This window comes from Marmota monax, unplaced genomic scaffold (genome assembly GCF_021218885.2).
Source record: "Marmota monax isolate L192 unplaced genomic scaffold, Marmota_monax_Labrador192_F-V1.1 WCK01_AAM20220418_F8-fsc00029, whole genome shotgun sequence".
In the NCBI taxonomy this organism is placed as follows: Eukaryota; Metazoa; Chordata; class Mammalia; order Rodentia; family Sciuridae; genus Marmota; species Marmota monax.
Window position 1 is genome coordinate 12,310,328 of NW_026693024.1, and position 6,000 is coordinate 12,316,327.

Sequence of the window (6,000 nt, forward strand, 5' to 3'; positions counted from 1 at the left end):
GTTGGTCACACTAAAGCGGATCTTTTCTAAAATATTTTGGATTTTTGGGAGCAACAATTAGACATGTGGCAGTTGTAGTGTAAACCAAAAGGAAGAGAAGGGCAGAGACGGTTGAACTGGATTTTCCTTCCCAAGTAAAACACAAATAAATGTGAAACGATGAGACAGAGGTTTAAACTGAAGTAGTCCATGTAAAGCTCCAGTAAAAATCTGAATGAGAACACACACAGGGCACCACCCTCAATTGGCTTTCAGAACCCAACAGTAACAGGCTTGATGACATTCAGAATCCCAGTGGAGGTCGAAGGCTATAGACAGCTTGACTACAGTCTCAGTGCCTTGAGTTCCTGATCCCAGCTAAAGATGTGGGTAAGAACCACTAGGAATGCACCAGATATCATTGTCCTAGTAGAAGCTTCTGTATTCCCACATCTCATCTCCCTGTCAACCAGAGAGTGTGAAACACACCACTGGAAACGGATCCCTCTGGGCTCAGTGTTGTCTTCCATTAAAAACACATCTTCTAAGGACCCTCGTATCTAACCATTATGGGTACCATGCTGTAATTCTTTTAACACTCAAATTGGCCTCAACTATCAAGTTCCTGAAGGAATGATTAAAACAGTCATCTCAAAATACTTTTGAATATGCATCCTCATCGTTAAAAATTTTGAGTCATGTTCCCCCTTAGGTGTATATTTTTTGGTAATTATGGTCGAACCGCAGATTAATAAAGCATATTTTTATATTTTGAAGAAGAATCCCATCATTTCTTTTTATTTTTATTTATTTACACTTTGCTGTTCTCACATCTCGGAGCATTTGACCTAGGTGAACACTACATGAAGTTATAAGATGAGTCTCCCTTGCCAGAAATGCTGGGGACAGCAAGTGCCTCAGATTCTGGATTTCTCTGATTTTGGAATATCTGCATGGATTTTACTGGTTGAGCATTTCCAACCTGAAAACCTGACATCTGAAACTTTTTGAGCATCTTGTCAGTGCTTAAATTTTTTTTCCAATTTTGGAGCAAAACTTTTCAATTTCAGATATTTCAGAATTATAGATATAATTGCACATATATACAGACACAGTTGCTGAGATAAATATGAGATTGAAATCAAGGCCTTGGGTCTAGTTTTGTTTTTGTTGTTGTTGTTTTGCTTTGTTTTTGTATATATTTTTAACGAACTCACTTTTTTTTAGAATTTTTCTGTCAGTGGTTACCAGACTTCATTGTGCCTAAGAATTACTTGGGAATCTTGTCTAGAAAACAGGATTTTCAATCCCACTTCCTGAGATTCTGCTTTAATTTGTCTCAAGAGGATCAAGAATCAGCGTTTGCAATTAGACTTCCATCCCCAACCCCATGCAAGCTGTCCAGGATCAGGCTGGGTTCACCTCCACACCCCTGCCCCAAACTATGGGAAGAGTGGAAATGGTTGAACATCAGAGCAAACTTAGCCCTGAGTAAGACAATCCAGGCTTTCTGACTTGGTGACCACTGCTCAGCATACATTCTTTGTCATGGCATTGATAGGCATGAATGGGGCAGCGGGGAGGTGGATGTGAGGTGGTAGGTGTGGTGTGGGTGTGTGTATGGTACAGGCGTGTGTGTATGGTATACCCCTGTACAAAGCTAAACACTTAGAATTGGTCCTCCTTTTCTCTCTCAAGGAGGAAGCTTGTTTTGAATACATCTATTTTTAATAAACTAAATACTTTAGAAATTACACCATTATATAAGATTTAAACTTATCTCTCCAAAGAATTGTTTCTAAATCCGTGTCTCATTAACAGATGTGTCATTTTTTTCCTCCTCAAAAGAATTACTTCCTGATTCATGGTGTTTGCCATGAAACTCAGGTCAAGTGTGAATCTTGATCCAGAGACAAACTTATTACTGGACACCCAAAGAAGAATGCAAGTGCCCTACCATGTCCACATGAGTGTACACTTTACTACTTTCAACCGATGAGTTACATAATTTGGAGGGAGAAGCTAAGATAATTTATTTCCTAAAAAGCTCGTAAGGCCCAGCAAATACACTCCACATAGGTGATCCTACTCCCTGTATCCTAAACATACTTAAGTCTCCCTGTACCCTGGTATCAATGCAGGGTGCTAAAGGTAGGACCCTAGGCAGAAATAAAAGCACAAACCAGATACAGATTCTTCATATAAAGTCTCAGTGCAATTTTTTTAAACTTTCACCATTTTCATTTCTTGGGAGAAATGATTCAAAAGGAGTGATCTTGAAAAGTCAATAAGCATAATTGGTCAGATAATTTGATTTCTTTCTCTTTGCTTATAAGAAAATCATTTGGCAAGGTAGAGCAAGCACGCTGGAGCCAGGTACTGTGGTGCACATCTGGAATGCTGACTCCTAGAGAGGCTGAGGCAGGAAGATCTCAAGTTCAAGGCCAGACTCAGCAACTTAGTGAGGCCTGGTCAAAATAAAAGAAATGGGGGTGGGGGTGTGGCTTAGTAGTAGAGACAGCTTGGATTCCATTCCCATTACTGCCAAAAAAAACAAACAAAAAACGTATGCTTTTACTAACCACGGTTTGCATGTCTAACACATCATATAAAACTGTGCACTGTGATCACTTTGAAATTCTCCCTACAGACTGTGTCATGAAAGACAGAGGCAGCGGGGGGCTTAAGACACATCCACATGACACAAGAAAGGTGAGTTTCCTGTCTCTTCATTTCAAGTAATTAAAGTTTGGATCTTTAACGTCTCCCCAAAAACTCATACATTAGGCAATACTGGAATGTTCAGAGATGAGATGATTAGGTTACAAGAGCTGTAACTTCATCCGTGGATTAATCCACTTGATGGATTAATAATTTGTGTGAACTACTGGGTGATAACTGTAGGCAGGCGGAGTGTGATTGGAGGAAGTAGGTCACTGGGGGAATGTCTTTGGACTATATCTGCTCCCTGGCCCCAACAGCTTTCTTCTGCCACACCTTGTCACCATGATGGTCTGCCTCATCTCAGGCACAGAGCAGTGGAGTCAGCAGACTATAAACTGAACCTCTAAAATAAACTTTTCTTCCTCTGAGTTGTTCTTCTCGGATATTTTGGTCACAGCAACAAAAATCTGTGTAAATCTATTATCGGTTGCTCATTGAAATCTCGTTAGTCTTCCGTAGTAGTGTTTTGGAGATTATTTTAATAAAATCCATGGGATTTCTTACCAGGGATCCCCGAGATTTGCTATTTTAGTTCTATAGAGAGATCTAGCAGGAAGGGTGTACCTAAAAACAGTGTCTTTTCCTGTTGCTCTTGGTAGGCTCCCATCTCTGCGGCTTTTCTTCTGAGGCTGCCATACACCACGATCACAATCCATCCCTCCTCTCTCCTGTGTCCTCTGTGTGATGTTCAGTTTTACCAGGAACCTCTCAGCTAACTCAATCCCCTGCTGGTTGGACAATCTAAAGAACCGTGATGGGTACAGCAGATATATGTCAGGCTTGGCTGAATGGCAGGATAGAGTAGCTGGTGATTTCCCCCGATAGCTTGGAGTGTACGTGGGAACACCTTCTCTTCCTTCACCCCCACCTACCACTCCCAGCTGGATCCCACAGCTCTAAAAGACTGGGTACTACAACATGTAAAAATATCCCAGATGCTGGGAGATCACGCAGAAAGGGCTGTGCTAAACATCTCTAAGTTTTATTTTTCCTCAGGGGATAAAGAAGACTTCTCCTGACTATAAAGACAAGAACAAAATAGAGCCGGACTCTATTAGCCGGAAAGATGGGGGAAAGAAGCATTTTCTGAGTGACAAGGCATCCACCGACTTGCCGGGGGTAACTCACATGGGTTCACTGGACTGCAGCTTATCTGGCTAGCTGGGGACAGTTGCTGCTTATCTGTTAAGGCAGGTTGGGCGTGGCCAGCGTAGTGGTGCACTAAAGCTACAGGTAGCAGGACACACCCGGGCTGGCTTTGATCTGTGTCTCATTGTGTGCTCTGCATCTTCCAGAGTCAATCAGCAGCTGTGCCTGCCAGGCCAGGTGTACTTTACTGGGGGACTTCTGGTCACATAAGCCCCATATTGGTTGGCTAATCTACTAGTGACTTTGATGGATGAAAGTTCAGAAAAGTTCAGACTTGATTCAAGAAGGAGGAGGAGGAGTGGTGCCAGGGCAAGTCACTAAGGAGGGTTTGGAAATACATTTGCTGTCACCTGCCACTCTGCATTTCCCCTTCCTCCCTCCCTCCATCCATCCATCCCTTCTTTTCTACTTTCCCTGGAGGTGGAACCCAGGCCTCATGCATGCAAGACAAGGGCTCTACTACTGAGCTTTATCCCCAACCGATTCTGCAGCTTCTGTCTGCCATGGTCAGTGCCTAAAGTAGCCAGGAAGTACCACCTGCCCTAGGAGCTTTTGCATGAATACCCATGGTCGGTTGGAAAATCTTTAGGATCAAAACAGGAAAAAATACCCTGCATAGTATTTAAATTCAGAGTGTAGGGGACAGGAATGGAAGATAACTAGGTATTTGGCTCTTGAATTCCAACTCAGGTAGTAGTCAGAAGTCTCCCCAGCAACCCCCTTCATCCCTGACCAATGCAGTCAATGGCATTAAACATTTTCATAGGATTTCACACTAAACTATATTGGAGTAGACATCTGGCAACAATTGATTGGCACACGGGGAAAATGTTCAGAATAACCAAGGTGCAGTTCTGAGCAGCTACCCAAATCCATCTCCCTGCCTGCACACCTCAAAGCCTTCACCTTCTGGGTAGCTGTTCCTCCGCACACACTGATGCGCCTCGCACACCGACCACAGACTGTGTGCACGGAACGCATCCTGGCTGCCTGAATCTCCTTCCAGGGAAGATGCAGAGCTGGAGACCGAGCTCGACTTCCGGTGGATCAGGGGATTTCCAGGCCCAGATCACCACTTTGCTAAGATAAGCTCTGTCTGGGTGATCAGAAAGGCTCCGAGGGAGTGGAGGGCCACACGGCCCCCTCCCAGGGCCACTCAGCCACCTCTACATCCAAGCCAGTCCTCGAGTAGGCAGCAGGGACACTCACCGGCCAGCTGTTTCTCTTAAGACTTGGCCTCACCTTGTGGGACTTGCTTGGAGTGGATCTCCTCCTGAATCCTGTCATCAGGACTGAGGATGACAGGATAGCTCTTAACAGGTCACCCTCAAGGGCTGGTGGAAACTCATTTTGCTAATGAAAAATAAAAGAACAGGAGAGCTGGCTTGGGGTGGGAGTCTCAGGCTGGCTGGCTGCTGTGAAGGCTGTCACAGGTGAGAGGCGCATACCTGAGTGGTGAATGGAGGCGGTAGTGACTGCCAGGAAGCATGGGCGAGGGCTCTGGCAACAGTCACTTTTTTTTTTTTCCTGTGAGTGGGAGTTCTGAGGCCACTCCCTCCTCAGCTGGCACCACCTGGAGCAGGAGGGTGCAGGAATTGGGGAATGGAAGAAGGGCATGCGTGGGTGTGGGCGTGTGCAAACCCAAGAGCAGGTTTCCCTCTGGGAGCTCAGAACTGGTTTTCCTTTAATGAAACTTGGATTTTACAAGAGGTTACTAGAGCTTTGGGAGTTTCTTCCTTGGAGGGGCGTGCGTTACCTGTGGCTTTCAAAGCGCCTTTTGTAAAGGCGCTGGAATCCTCTTTTATTCCCAGAGAAAACCTTATCCCAGAGCCCCAAAGTATAGATGACATCAAAGCAGAGCTGCTCTGGGAGTGTGTGCTGACCCCCAAATCCAAACCCTTTCCTGACCCTTCTCTTCGCGGCCAACAAAGTTGAGAGACATCCATACGGAGGAGGCTCGTTGGCTCTCCTGCACAAAGTTGGAAAAATCTGTAGCTGAGTGGAAAGAAGTCTGGCTTTCAAGTCCAGCAGGCCTGGATTTGGATCCTGGCCCTGCTGCTGGGAGAACCGAGGCCTCTGGGGGTTCGTTAACGTATTTGCACCTTAGTTTCCTTATTTCTAAGATGGAAGTCATGTCACGGGGCAGCC

At 44.9% G+C, this 6,000-nt stretch overlaps 1 protein-coding gene across 2 annotated transcripts in view; it reads right to left on the minus strand.

Annotated features, from left to right (window-relative positions):
• Window positions 1-5,276, minus strand: part of Adtrp (androgen dependent TFPI regulating protein) — a 91,800-nt gene extending 86,524 nt beyond the window's left edge. The window contains exon 1 of one of the 2 annotated variants that reach the window (XM_046453401.2): window positions 5,095-5,276. The gene's annotated coding sequence lies outside the window, so the exon portion shown is untranslated. Of the gene's footprint in view, window positions 1-5,061 lie in introns of both variants that reach the window. The other variant, XM_046453402.2, reaches the window with a different exon arrangement.
• Between the last annotated feature and the right edge of the window lie 724 nt (window positions 5,277-6,000).